Source organism: Myotis daubentonii, chromosome 4, assembly GCF_963259705.1.
Source record: "Myotis daubentonii chromosome 4, mMyoDau2.1, whole genome shotgun sequence".
Taxonomy (NCBI): Eukaryota; Metazoa; Chordata; class Mammalia; order Chiroptera; family Vespertilionidae; genus Myotis; species Myotis daubentonii.
Window position 1 is genome coordinate 23822404 of NC_081843.1, and position 15536 is coordinate 23837939.

At 43.0% G+C, this 15536-nt stretch overlaps 1 protein-coding gene and 1 pseudogene across 1 annotated transcript in view; both read left to right on the plus strand.

The window, feature by feature from the left end:
• The window catches only part of LOC132232486 (EF-hand calcium-binding domain-containing protein 14-like), a 177789-nt pseudogene extending 164196 nt beyond the window's left edge, over positions 1-13593 (plus strand).
• The window catches only part of SHISA9 (shisa family member 9), a 285914-nt gene that overhangs the window by 233874 nt on the left and 36504 nt on the right, over positions 1-15536 (plus strand). The gene's annotated exons all lie outside the window — the stretch shown is intronic.

The window sequence follows — 15536 nt, forward strand, 5'->3', positions numbered from 1 at the left end:
ATTACTAATGTTAAACACATCAGTCAATTCAGATTTCCTTACTCAATCCATTTGACCTTCCCCCTTATCCCCAAGATTGCATCTAGACTCAGAGGAGGCTTACATCTGGCCTTGATTGTGTGTTCACAGTGGCTTCTCCTGATGGACACATCTTCTGGTCTAGTTCTTGGCTGACAGGAGGCATCCATCCCTGCACCTGAAAAGGTGCTCATTCTCTTTTTCAGTCCCTCAGCATAGGGTCCATGCCATTCCTGCTGCTGTGCCTCTTTGTCCTGACCCCAGGGTTTGTCCAAGTTCCAGAGTCTCCTTTCAGAGTCCAGACCTCAACGTCTTGGGTCTGGTTGTTCTATTCCAGCCAGGGCCAAGGCTGCTGGGAGGCCTGGCCTAGGTCAGCCAGACAGATAGACCCAAGAGCATGGACTCGCGCTGGGGTTTCTAAATTTAGCCCAAGGCTTGGGCCCCTCGCACTTATATAACTGGTGGTGCCAGTTACATCTGTAAGCTGGCTTTTGACTCAACACTATTTTTTTTAACAAGTAAAATATAATTGCAGGCTTATTGTTATATTATAACCTTAGATGGAGGAGTGGGTGGTAGGGTGGGCTGAAACTCAAGACAGATAATGGCCTTATAGGGCTGCAGCTCTCAAATCACCCACATCGCCTCTTCTTTCTGTTTTTAATCTCTGGTTGAGACAATAGCTAAGCCATGATGTTGAGTTGGTGTTATTCATCTGTGTGGTTACTCCAAGGCTGGGAGGACACCGAATTCCAATTATAGGCCATTTGCCACGCTTTGATCTTTGAGGACCCAGGGTAGGGAGCCTTCACATTTGCTGATGGGGAAAGCCTGATTCTCTTTGAATTTTCTTCTCCCTGCCCACCAGCTAGGACTCTTTCTGATCCAGGGCCAAACTCTCCGATGTGCTTGGGGATCTGAGCTGTGGAGATCTATGTTTCATTCCTACCATGGGCAGCATACAGAACCCTGTCTCAGAGAATACACACCCACAGCTAATCAGTTGCTCTCTTATTTAACTTTGCCCTCTCCTATAGCCCAGAATTCTTCATGTCTTCTGGGCCCCAAACCAAAAACTAGCTTAGCAAATGCTCATCCATCCATATCAATGCTGTGTTTTGAAAATCAAAACCCTGGAATTTGACTCTTTTCTTGTCTGTTTATCTTGTGCAAACTCTTCATGGGACTCTGGCTGCCCTATGGCCACCTGCCCAGTGAGGAAGAGTCACTTCATAAAAAGAGGCATGGAGGGGGCGTGGCAGTCAGCTCTTCATAATACCCCGAACACACAAATTAGGCACAACTAGTGCCCAATATTTTTTCTATAAAAAAATGGACATAATTTGTAAGTATATATCCATTCATGGGATTTTCTTTTTGCCTAATATCCATCCTGCCCACTAAATTATGAGGCAGGAACTTGGTCCATATTTTCATTGATATAGTCACAATGCCTGGGATGACACTTTGCACATAGAGGCACCTCAAAAATACCTATTGAATGAATGAATGAAAGATTGAATAAATGAATGAACAGTCAGGTCTATTCAAAGAATATATAGAGAGGATGAGGTGCTTGCACCGGAAGGACAATGTGTGCATAGAGAAGAGAACTGGGAGTTTTATTCTCAAGTTCTCAGAGAATCTTCTCCAGTCATGGTTAGATGTAGGTTGAGTCAGGTGTATGTGTGGAGAGAGAAGTAACGTAGAATTCTGGAGACTTGCCTCTCAACTGATCCTGGTACTGACATACATTTGCTGAGTGACCATGGACAAGCTTACTTCCTCTTTAGGTCTTGGTGGTTTTCTTTTTTTAATTGTTTCCCATGTGTAAAATTTTTGAAGGGACTGGAAGAGTCTTCAAGGTACAAAGTTCTACAGTCTCCTGAGGAGGCTTCTGCCGTGGATCTAGGGCCTCACACATTGTAATATAGTCACTCTCTGGGCTCCTGACACAGCAGATGGGGCTGGTGCCACCCACGGCTGACAGATGAGCCTCATTTACAGCCCTCAGCATTTAACCACTTGGCAGAGTCATTAGCTCTGAGATTCTGGGGGAGCCCTCCTGTCCCCAGCAACACAGACAACTTCCCACCCCCATGCCTCTGTCTGTGCCAGAGACCTGGGAACATGGAAGAGAGGAGCCAGCCTCCAGCTATGGGTCGATGAGGCCTTAGAGAGAAGCCATGTTTGAACCTAGCAATTTGCCCAGAGAGCAGAAGAAGATGAGGTGGTCACCAGTAGAACATTAGCCCGCTTAGTCTAATTCCAGGTCCAGTTCCTCAGAGGCCAGCTGGTTATTTGTGTTGCCCTATTCAGTAACAATATCAGCCTTTCTAGAAAGGCCTGATACTGAATATAAGGTGGCCTGAAAATTGAAGCAAACTTTGTTCCTCTCTCACTTGTTGACATTTAAGGCTTTGGGTGGCTGGTTATTTCCATGACAATCACAATTCCTTAATATCTATTGAATGTTGACCAGGTGCTAGGCATAAACGTCTTTACACGCTTTATCTTATTTTATCCTCACATCATTACACGAGAGGTACTATGATTATCACTGTTTTATAGCCAAGGAAATAAAGAATTGGAGACGTTAAGAAATTTACGTAGTCATACAGCCACTCAAAGCAGAGCCAGGATTCACACTCAAGCAAACCCACAATGCCTCTCCTTTTTTTCTCAAGTGATTGAAGGAACTGCTCTGTTACATAAGCATGCCTCCTGGCCTCAGCCCAGTGATGGGAAGGAAGGTGGGGCTGGAGAAAGTGCAAGCTCTCTCCTTCCTGCGAATGAATAGTTTTGAGATTCAACAAGTCATGGCCTAATTGGAAAATTAAAGAGACAAGGCCATTGGGTGGGAATAGAGTCCTTTTGCTGTAAAGAGGACCAGTCACAGCCCACACCTCCCTCTGCTACTTCTTTCTGACGGAAGGATGTGTGTTAAAGTACTGTGTTGGGAGCAGGATGGAATGGGTGGGACAAGACTTGAAATATTTGTTTAGATTTCTTTCTTTGAGTTGATGTTGGCCCAGGACATTGACCTTTATTATATGAGGGAGTTGCTGGGCAGTTAGAAAACTTTCCTAAGAGCCTGTTAGGCAAAGGACTCTGGCTAACATAGTTCCCTAACTTAGATTGGCCAGGCCCTTTGACTTAGAGCTCCAAGGGGCGAGTAGGTCTAGACATGGACAGTGTCCCTGAAGTGTTTGTTGAATGGATGAAGACTCTTTTTAATACTTTTACACTTTTACCTCTTGGCTCCCACAAGGAAGTATAGCCCTAGCCAGTTTGGCTAAGTGGATAGAACTTTGGCCCACGGACTGAAGGGTCCTGGGTTTGATTCAAAGGCATGTACCTCAGCTGCAGGCTCAATCCCCCGCCCTGGTTGGAGCGAGTACAAGAGACAACCAACTGCTGTGTCTCTTTCATATCAATGTTCTCTCTCTCTGTCTTTCCCCTTCCCTTCACTCTCTCTAAAAATCAATGGAAAAATATCCTCCGGTGAGGACTAACAATAACAAAAAAAACTATAGATATATTCAGGGTGTCTTCCTCCTACCTAACTTTTAAGATAAATTCACTCCCCACAGCTCTGTTGAAGGAAATTTGTTGTGTTGGGTTGTTTATGACTCCACCCCTGTCTCAAGCCACAGACGTTTGAAGAGGAGAGTTTGGGGAGAGGAAGGATGGTTTGGGATCTACTTATGTAGCAGCTACTTCCACTGCCTCACAAAACTGACAACCTGGCAACACCCTCACCACTTCTGTTTTCCGGGACCCGCCACCTCTGGGATGTTTGGATCTGTCTTCTGCAGCTCTCCTCTCTGGCTCAGTTTCCATTTAAAATCTCATCCCGTTTGGACCCCATGTTTCAGAGATTCCTCACATTTTCTGGTCTGCCAGCAGTACGCATTGTTTCTTAGCAGAGCCATGTCTTTTCATATTTTGAAAACTTCTAAACATTTACTTTACATTTATGTTCAGTAAAATTCATTCTTCTTGGTGAACGGTTGTATGAGTTTGATCAAATGCATGGAGTCATGTAATCACCACCACAAATGACACATGTGGTTTCATCGCCCCTGTTCACCCCCAAACTCTCTAAAAGACTGCCCCTTTGTAGTCAACCCCTCCTGCAAACCCCTAGCAACCACAGACCTGTTTTCTGTCTCTCCAGTTTTGCCTTTTCCAGAATGTCTCATAAATGGAATCACATAGGATCTAGCACTGTGCGTCTGCCTCCCTTCATTCAGCATAATGAGGGTATTAATAGGTGCTTCCTTTTTATTCCTGAGAGGTATTCCCTTGTATGGATGTTCGCAGATTGTTTGTCAGTCGGCAACTGAAGGACATTTCGTTTGTTCTCCGTTTTTTGGTGACTGAATGAATCCACTTTACATAGCATGCAGGTTTTTGTGTGAGTATAAGTTTTCATTTCTCTTGGTTAAATACCTAGGAGTGGGATTGTTTGGTCCTATTATAAATATGTGTTTAACTTTTTAAGAAACTGCTAAATAGTTTTTCCAAAGGGGTTGTGCCATTTGCATCCCTCCAGCGGCATGTGAGAGTTTTAGTTGCTCTGCATCCTCACCAGGACTTAACATTGTCAGTGTTTTTTGTTTTTGTTTCTGCGATTCTGATACATATGCCATGATATTTCCTTGTGGCTTCATTTTGCATTTTTAAAAATATTTTGATAATAATTTTTAAAAATTTGGTATAGGAGGGATGACTCTAAGGTATGCCCTGTCTTAAAACAGAGATTGCCTCTGATCTTTGTACCTACTTTTTTTAAAATATATTTTTATTGATTTCAGAGAGGAAGGAAGAGGGAGAGAGAGATAGAAATATCAATGATGAGAGAGAATCATTGATTGGCTGCCTCCTGCACGCCCCCCACTGGGGATCGAGCCCGCAACCCGGGCATGTGCCCTTGACTGGAATCGAACCTGGGACCCTTCAGTCCGTAGGCCGACGCTGTATCCACTGAGCCAAACCAGCTAGGGCTGTACCCATTTTTAATATCACATATTTATGGGGAAGTTGTCTCCCTGCCTGCTACCCACATTGGACTGTGAGCTTCTCAAAGGTAAGGGTGGGTTTTATTCTTTTCTCTTTTCCTGGTCCCCAGAAAGACACCTGGCCTAGGATTGGACATGGTGATTATTTGGTTAAGTAGGTTATTCAATGAATAAATGTGCTCAACCTGTAATTAGAAGGGATTTGGTTTACTCAACAGTCTGGGAGTTCCTAGAGAAATAAATGATTAGGTTGTTTTTATTGAGCTAGGATATAGTTTTTTAAGTGGTAATGTTACCCTGGCCAGATAGCTCAGTTGGTTAGAGCATTATCACGATACACCAAAGTTGTGGGTTTGATCCCCAGTCAGGGCATATATAAGAATCAATCAATCAATGCTTAAGTGGAGCAACAGATCAATCTTTCTCTCTTCTCTTCTCTTCTCTTCTCTTCTCTTCTCTTCTCTTCTCTTCTCTCCTCTTCTCTTCTCTCTCTCTCTCAAATCAATAAATAAGACATTTTAGAAAATGGTAATATTATGGGGAAGAGGATTTAACGTTATAGACACTTATGTGTGTCAACCAATAAGGCCAGTGTTTTTAGGACATGTCTTGTTTTATCCTTTTCTGTCCAGAACTTGTCATAAATAATCAGATAGTATGGAGACAAAAGCACTGGCTTTGGACTTTGTCTCTGCTACTTGTGGTCTTGAATAAGTAGTTCAAAGCTTTCCTTTGCCTCAGTTTATTCATCTGCAAAATGAGCACAACAGTGCCTAATTTATAGAGTGGATTTGGGTATAATGAAGGGCATGTGGGTAAAGCACTTGATATGTGTGGGGTTTTCAAATTGTGGTAAAGAATACATAGCATAAAATCACCATCTAAATGTACAGTTCAGTAGCATTAAGGATTTTCACTTTGTTGCGAAACCAATTTCTGGAACTTTTTCATCTTGCAAAACTGAAACTCTCTACCCATTAAACACTAACTCCCTATACATTCTCTGCCCAGCCCCATGGCAACTATCATTCTATGCTCTGTCTCTATGAATTTGACTACTCGAGGTACCTCATATAAATGGAATCACACGGTATGAGTTTTTTGTAACTGGCTTGTTTCACTTAGCATATGTCCTCAGGGTTCAGGTTGTGGTACCCATCAGACTTTATTTTTGAAGCTGAATAACATTCCAATGTATGAATATACCACAGTTTGTATATCATTCATCCCATCAACAGACACTTGGGTTGCTTCTACATCTTGGACATACACGAGTATGTGAATATCTCGTCAAAATCCTGTTTTCAATCTTTTGTTCACTTGTGTGCTGCATTTGGTGAAACTTAGTTTTCCATTTTCCCCCTTTTATATGCAAGGAAGGGAGGTGCCAAAGGTCCGTTAATTTGCCTAAGGCCTTATAGCTGATAGATTTGAACCCAAGTCTTCTGTCTCTCAATGATCTGTTCTATTTCAATAACCTTGCTCTCCTCTCAAATCGTTCTCAAGAAGAGGGATTGGCATTTTGAGTGACAGAGAAAGCTATTGGCAAAACTTGAAGAGATCTGGAAGAGGGGTGTCCATGACTGTGAATCTCATAATCGTTCACTTATACACTTTCTGACAGGCCCTTAAAAATGGAATTTCCAAGCTAAGTGGGAGAGATTTGCAGCTCAATTACGTGAGTAATTTAATAGACAAAATTTTTGAGGCTGATAGGGTGATAGAGAAATCAGAGTAGGATGCCTCCGTGCATTGTGAATCTTCAACCGAAGCATGAGCTGAAGGCCTTTTTGGTTCACACTGCAACAGCCCCTGATGGGGGACTGTCTGTAGGCTCCCCCAACTCCTCTATAGAATCATCTTTACCTGAGATTTGATGGAGGCATATTTCATCTTCTACCCATGGGCACATGTGCCACGTTCTCACTTGGAGGGTACACACATGAGCAGTGTAGCATCCCAAGTGCCAGGAGGAGCCCAGTTTTCTCATTTGTTATATTGCTTTGCTTTTTTGTTGTTATTATTTGCTGTCCCAGGCATCAAATGGTCCATAAACAGAACACTTATCCATCGCATATCCAGTCAAAAAAGATAAAAACAAATTTCAAAGCAACTAAAATGGCTGTTGCTAAGCCAGCACATGCAATGCATTTTTCTATGTGACTGCCTGTCACAGCGGGTGCCTGAAAAATGTTCCTTTTTCCTTATCTTTTCCTGTATTTGAATTCAGTTCCATGCAAGCAGCTAGGCTAGGCCCTGGAATGGAGGGATGGGGAAGATAAATTCCCTGACTTCAGAGGTCTGGGACAACAGTCACTGAAAACAAATAACAGTATTCTTATGGGTGAAGAGGGAGTTAAGGAGTGTTACATGTTGAATTGTATCCCCCCAAATTGATATGTTGAAGTCCTAGCACCCAAGACCTCAGAATGGACCTTGTTTGGGAATAAGTCGTTGCAAGAATAGAGTAGGCCCCCTTATCTGTGGTTTTGCTTCCTGGGGTCTCAGTTACCCATGGCCAACTGCAGTGTGAAAATATGTGTGTGTGTGGGGGGGGGGGATTCCAGAGATAAACAGTCCATAAGTTTTAAATTGCAACTGTTCTGTGTAGAGTGATGAAATCTCCTGCTGTCTTCTTTTAAAAAATATATTTTATTGATTTTTTACAGAGAGGAAGGGAGAGGGATAGAGAGTTAGAAACATCGATGAGAGAGAAACATCAATCAGCTGCCTCCTGCACATCTCCTACTGGGGATATGCCCACAACCCAGGTACATGCCCCCGACCAGAATCGAACCTGGGACCCTTCAGTCCGCAGGTGGATGCTCTATCCACTGAGCCAAACTGGTCAGGGCTCTCCTGCTGTCTTGTTGGTGATGTGAACCGTGTATTTACACTGCATACACTGCTCCCCAACCTTCAGTCACTGAACAGCCATCTTGGTTATCACATCTGTTAGGATATGCTGTGCTTGTGTTCACGTCACCTTTATGTTACTTAATAACGGTCACAAAGGGTAAGAGTAGTGATGCTGGCAATTCAGATACGCCAAAGAGAAGCCAGAAAGTGCTTCCTTTACGTGCAAAGGTGAATACAGTCCAATTAGATACTTTAAGAGAGCGATAGAGAGACAGACCACATTCACACAACTTTTATTACAGTATATTGTTATAAATGTTCTCTTTTATTATTATTGTTGATCTCTTAATGTACTTAATTTGTAAATTAAAGTTTATTATAGGTATTCATGTGTAGGAAAAAGCATAATATATATATAAGGTTCGGGGCTATCCACGGTCTCAGGCAACCACTGGGAGTCTTGGAATGTATCCCTGCAAATAAGGGGGAACTACTGTAATTAAGTAAGATGAGGTCATACTGGAGTAGGGTGGCCCTCTAATCTAACATGACTAGTGTCCTTATTAAAAAGGGGAATTTGGACATAGATGTGCACACAGGAAGAGCACAACGTGAAGATGAAGGGTCAGAGATTGGGGTGGTGCATCTATAAGCCAATGGACTCCAAAGACTGCCAGCAAACTACCAAAAGCTAGGTGAGAGGCCTGGCACAGCTTCTCCCTCACCGTTCTCACAAGGAGCCGACTCTACTGACACCTTGATCTTGGTCTTCCAGCCTTCAGGACTGTGAGAAAATGAATTTCTGTTGTTAAGCCCCCCAGTCTGAGACACTTAGTTATGGCAGCCCTAGCGAACTAATACAGAAACTGTATTTAGGATGCGATGGGGTTAGGAAGGTCCTTGGAGGGCATGATGGTAGGCTGACAGTGGTAATATGATTCGGACTTACCTTGGAAAGATGTAGGAGAGCATTTGCAGAAGAAAAATAGTATTTTTCCACAGGCTAATTGTTACTTTAGGGTTTATTCTAACAAATTGAGAATCTTGTTTGAAATCTCATAACATATTAGGGCTTGAAACAATGATACCTGAGAGGACCGGCTGCTCCTCACCGTGCAGACTCAGCATGATGGAGGAGAAAAGAAACAACGATTAAATAGATGGAATGATGAGAAGGAGGACACAGGGAAGGGAAGACACTGAACAACCACGTCACTCTGGGGCTACTGAGTGAAGGGGCAACCGTCCACTGTTACGTGATCTGATGAAATGGGCCACTGTGAGCATAGACAACCTTTTGTGTTTATAAAAGTGGTGCTGAGCCACCAATGGACTTTAGCCACCTTAGACAGGTCCTGTTTCCAATAAAGGAAGGGAAACCAAGAAATTGTAGTTTCTTGAACATACATGCAGTGCTACTCTAAATTAACATGGTCTCCTCTTCTTGTTACTGTCTTCGATCATCTCCCTTTTACAAAATGTGGCTGAAGAAGGCTTTCTAAAACTGGGTTTGGTACCCTCTCCCGTGTGCTTTCACGGAACTCTGTGCGTTGCTGTATCATAGCACTAGCCATGCTGATTTTAACATCCTCCATCTCACCGGCCGTATTTCTGGTCTGCCTCCCACCCTACACTGTCATCTTCTTGGAGCACAACCTGAAATCTGAAATGTATCTTCATCCCCCAGAGCCTGCATAAAAATTGGCCAAAAGTGAACATTAAGTAAATATTTATTTAACAACCTCAGTTTTTAAAATTTTCCCATCATAAGTGGTGAAAATAATTTTTTTTGCATGCCCTTGGGTAGCACAAATGCTTCATCTGCCAAAGGTTTTACAATGATATATGCACATTTTGTTTTTCATTTCAAATCCCTGCCACCAAGATTCAGTAAGATGGGCTTAATTCTTTCTCTATATAAACCTTTTCTGATGAGAGCCTAGCCTGCTATGTTCTCCTCTGACAAATTCAGGGTAATTTTGAGATTGATTTTATTTATTTTTTTGCTTGCTTGTGGCCAGAGAAAAAATCTACATGGTGTATCAAGCTATAATTTTCAGGTTTTCTCTTAAAAAGGATGCTGGCCATAAAGGTTTGGAACAGATAGAAAGGAAAATAGAACTGAAAACCAGAGCTCTGTTATGATTTCTGAAGGTCTATTCTCTTACCAGTGAAATGGGCTCTGAAAGAACATCTCCTGCGTATTTGCTCTCATTTGTCCAATTGGAGACAAGGGAATAATCTGGAATGTGTCCAGGAATCTGAGTCCAGAGAGGGCCTATGGAAACCTAACACCCTCTTCTTCTCATGGTCACCCCATCACGTTGTCTTCGTTTCCTGGGCAGGAAATATACAAGATGAGCCCAAACCATCTTACAGGACATGAAAATAAAGTAGTTCTCAAAAAAAAAAAAATAAGTGATGTAGGTATGTCCAGTGGACATGAGAGCCAACTGGAAGAGTTTACAATAGCCAAACCTGGAACAATTTGAGCAACAAAACAAAATAATTAGCATTGGATTATAACCCAAAGTATAAAATGCATTCTTTGTGTGTCCAAATTGATATAAATAAATGATTGAATAATCAAGCAAATGGGGATAAAGAAGAATTTAAATAATTGACATAGATACTCCATCCTTACATCTGGGCTGGTTATAGTGACTTCCTTCCAAGGAATATGATATGAAAAAGAGGGGAAACAGCGTAACTTCTGTGGAAAGACGTGGTAAACACTACCTCGGCCAGCTGGTTTGGGTTCATGTCAATAGTGATAAGTCATCCTAGTACCTATCCCTGATATGTTATGACAAGAATGTGCCTTTATCTCTATGGTTTTCCTCCCCCAAATCCATAATTCAGGTATAGTGTTGAGAAGAGCATCAGACAAATTTCAGTTGAGGGCCATTCTAAAAATACCTGACCAGTACTGCTCAAAACCACTCAAATCATCAAAACAAGGAAAGTCTGAGAATTCACAACCCGGAGGAACCTAAGGAAATATGACGACTAAGTTGAATGTGGCACCAGGATGAGATTCTAGGGCAGAAAAAGGACAGTAGTAAAAACTAAGTTAACTTGAATGGACCACGGTTTTAGTGAGCAATATTTTTGCATTAATTGTGCCAATAGATGATATTAGTAACAAGGGGCTCTGGGATATGTGGGAGCTCTCTATATTATCTTTGCTGTAGTTCTGAAAATCTAAAAGTGTCTTACAATAAAAAATATATTTTAAAAAGGATATTGTCCCTTGCTGGCCAGGGGCTGGAGCCCATGGCCACGTCTGCTGCCCCCAGAGTGGCCTGAGTGGAGGAGGCACATTGAGTTGCCCAGAGTCCCCTGGTGCCAGAATACCTAGACCTCTGGGCAGGAGCCCTTCAGGTGGGCTGAGCTGCCTTTGCCCCTCCACACCGCACCTCCCAAGCCCTGAAAGCAGGGCTGGGTCTCCCTGGACGCTGGACTGACTCCTCAGGCTGAGCCCTCCACAATGAACCAGGCCCTGGGTCTTCCTGGTCTCGGGCTTCCTTCAAACTCAGGACAGAGGCTGGTCTCGGGCTTCCTTCAAACTCAGGACAGAGGCTGGAGGGCAGTGAGCACCCTGGATCTGGGCATTTTCTTGGGGCCCAAGCTTGTGTCTGGGTTATAGCAACTGGGAGCTTCCTCCTGCTGCCACCTGTCCAGCTAGGGAGGGGCTAGCACGTTCCCACTGTCTCCTTCTGCACCTCTCCCTCTCCTCCCATCCAGTAACAGGTTTCTTTTCCCTCTCCATTGGAAATCCAGTCTCAGAAGGACACACAGCCATTTGTGTGTCCTTCCCAGCTCCAGGAGCACCCTTAGAAATATTACCTACTTATCAGAGCTGAGAATAGCTCATTCTTGACTTGACTTTTCAGCCCCTTTGGAAGACAAAAGTTGTCCCCTTAACAGGCTTTTAACTGACACTTCATGCCTAGCACCTTGTTCATTCGGATCACCAGCTCCCTGGCCACATCTATGTGACTTCCCCCATCCTTGAGTTCTATTGTCTTCTGGTCTCTAATCTCTTGCTCCCAGAACATCTGGTCAATTTCACACCTGGGTGGGAGTGTCCAGGGGGCTTTGGCCCAGGATCTCTCGCCCTAGAAGGCAGCTCTAAGGTAGCTAGAGAATTGGGCATCAGGTACAAACCAGCTCAGGAGTGGGTGCTCCACTCACCCCACACAAGATGAAAAAGCAATGAGCTCAATGCATTGAGTGGCTTGTCTGGGGACAGTCAGAGAAACAATCCCAAGGAAGGCTCAGGCCACTGCCTGCTTCATGCTGAGCCTCCTGCCTGAGACACTGAATCCCGCTCCGAGGAGGAGGAGGAATTCGCTGTAGTTGGAAATCGCTCTCGATTTGTCAAGGGCGGCTGTTTACGACGCTTCAAAGTATGCTCTCTGCTCTGTGCTTTTGCCGTCCTAGCCACCTGCGTTGCCTTGCTGTGGAAGCCCGCTGCTCTGAAGGAGGATCTGGATGCCCTCAAGGAAAAATTTAGAACGATGGAATCTACTCAGAAAAGCTCATTCCAAGAAATTTCCAAACTTAATGAAGAAGAAGTACTCAGCAAACAAAAAACAACTAGAGAAGATTGATTTGGAGAGCTGGGCTTGAACAAAGTCCGGAGAAACATCATAGACATGAATAAGCAGATTTCTCTGTTGAATTCTGCAGCAAACCACCTCAGAGTCAATGTTAAGTCAGTGGCAGATTTAATTAGCCTGCTTGCCACTGTGGAGGGACTTCAGATGAGCGTAGCTTCCATTGGCAATACCGTAAACAGTGTCCCTCCTGCTGTGGAGGCAAAACAGAAAACTGCGGACGGACACAAGAAGCCATGGAGTTACCACAGTGATATGAATCAGCACTCCTTGGCAGAGACTAGGGGAAACGACCAGATTATTCCATTGCCTTCAGCTCCATCAGAACTCTGCAACAAAACCCAGTGAGAATTTGAAACAGAATATCCTGTACCTTCATAACTCCTTAAAGGAGGAGAACAGTGCCCTAGGGGGGGACCAGAGACAGAATGATCTTAAACTTGAGGGGATGAATGAGGCAGTCAGTAATCTTACCCAGAGTCAACTTGGTAGAAAGAGATCGGGTTGCTATGGGCAAGGCAGAAAAGCAAGCAACTGTCCTTCAGGAGGAGGGGTGATACAGCGGCCACTCTGAAAAGAGAGTCTTTGCATCAGGTGACCAGACACAGTAAAAACCCAAAGCATAGAGAGAGAAGCTAGCTCAGATTCTCGGGTATCTAAGCTAAGCCAGACACTACAGCTGATCAGTACTCTCACCCACAAACTGAGAGCAACAGGTCTCCAATTAAGAGCAAGTACAGAGTTTCAGAGGCATCAGCATTGCCAACATTTCCAGTCTCTGAGAGATCGTGTTGAGAAAACTGCCCAGCTAAACCTATCTCCCTACTACAAGTTTCTAGCGTCTGAGACCTTTGGGATGTATTCCATAAGACTGGCCAGAACATGGATGGGAAGCTGACCTCCCAGGAAATTTAGAACTCCTTGAGTTCTGCTATGCCAGCACCAGACAGTTGGAGAGAGTTTGATGCTGACAAGATGGAAGATATTCATTCCTGGAGCTAAGAGTAGCGTATTTAGAAACCCTTAAGTTTGTTTTTTCTTTATATGATATTCAGCTTGGTGTTGGCTAACTTTGATTTTTTTTCTAGAAATATTAAAATTTAGTAAAAGCGAGATGAAGTCTTTTCCCATGAATGTGTCTTTTTATCTCATTATGGCTTATGTTCTCTCTCTTTCAAAACAATTTTTCTCCCCAAAAGAGCTATTTCACTTTCTTGGAAAGGTTAAAATATAGTATAAAATTAGCCTGGTACTTTAGGCAATTTGCAGATTACTCTTCTGGTTGCCTTCCATGCCCCTACCCCTTTTTTAAAATACATATACCCTGATGGATTTTGCAACAACCAAATAGCATTCTAGCAATAAATTGAGTTATACTGCTTATTTGTATATACGGTACCGTAGACAGTATATCTGTACCTGGAAGGTATTTTTTTTTTTGAGAACTAATTTATATGAACTATATTTGAAGGTAATGTAGCTTGTCCTTTTTAGTTTCAAATTTGTATTCATAGGCAGATTGTTTGAGAACACCTCAACTCTTCGTTGTATGTGCGTTGCTTTTGCATGGGATAGCTATCCATGGAGGAGTCTTCTGTTTTTTAGTTTATCATCTGTTCTCATCTCAAGCTGGTCCTGCTAGCATCATCCCTGAGCAGGTATAAAGTTCCATCCTTTCCCGCTACTCATTTTGGTAGAGGTGTTTCTACCATACTCTCCGACTAGTGAATACCCTTGTCACGCAGCCTGGGAAAAAGTGCCCTATCTCCAGGCACAATGAGGGCATCTCGAACTCCTTTGTTCTGATTTGATCAGATTCATTGGCTTAAGAAGAGCCCCAAAAGCCTATTCTTCAGTATTAATTCTGGATTTTTATTTGTAAATTATCTTAACTTACCCAACCTGGGACTTGTGTGTGGCTGTCTGTAATCAAGACTCACCTGCCACATCTCAGCTCTGAGAGGAAGGTCGATGGTAGTGCTGAGTTTGGTTTTAGTTTTGAATACTTTGAACTATTCCCTCTGGCAGCCACTACTGCTGCTTTCCTAAATTATCCCAAACACTGTTTCTTGGACTTTATTTTCTTTTATTCTGTACCATCTGGTATAATGTTTACTTAAAGGGCCTCCTTATAAGTCAGGCAAAAAGGTTTGGTAGGAAGAAAGGAACCAAAAGAAGAGTGAACCCAGCTTAGGGGATGGCTATGGTGTGGTCTTAAGGGAAGAGAGGAGCCTGGCACTTAGGAATGTGCCTGAAACATCAAAGCTGAAGACTGGGCCCTCTTCACCTGGTGGCCACGCCCATTGGGGCGGACTGCTCTCAGTGCCCCTGCTGGTCTCGCTGGTCACAGTGGAAGATTCTGACTGTGATGGGCTCATGTTCATAATGGCCTGCTGTTGAGTTGTTTTTAGTGACAGTTCCATTTGCTACACCTCTCATTAGCTCGCTTACCAACACCAGCCAGATGCAGTCCCTTCTTTCATTTCCAAACCAGAACACATTAGGGTATTTCTGACTCTATAGAGCATACATTGTTTGCTATTCCAACCTAACCTACCTTGTTTTTTTCTCACATTAAGAAATGTCCATCTCCTTTGCTTTAGTGGAGCTATTTTGATAATGTATAAGCAGTTTTGGTTTTGTTTGGGGAATGAATTAAAGGTTTCCATGACTTGATTTGAACTTTGGTTATTTCATATCAGTATTATAACCATTTTAATTTATCTAAATTAAACATTTATTTTTTCCAAAAAAATATATTGTTCCTTATCACTACCTCGTAGAGTTAATATAAAGCTTAAAGGAGATAGTACATAAAAGTTCTTTTTAAAAATCATTTATTTTTAAATTAAAAATTTTTCAATTGCAGTTGACATGCAATCTCTATATATAAAAGGCTAATATGCTAAGTGTCCAACTGTCTGACCAGTCACTATGACACGGACTGACCACCAGGGGACCAATACTCAATGCAGGAGCTGCCGTGACGCGCACTGGCACCGCAGACCTGGTG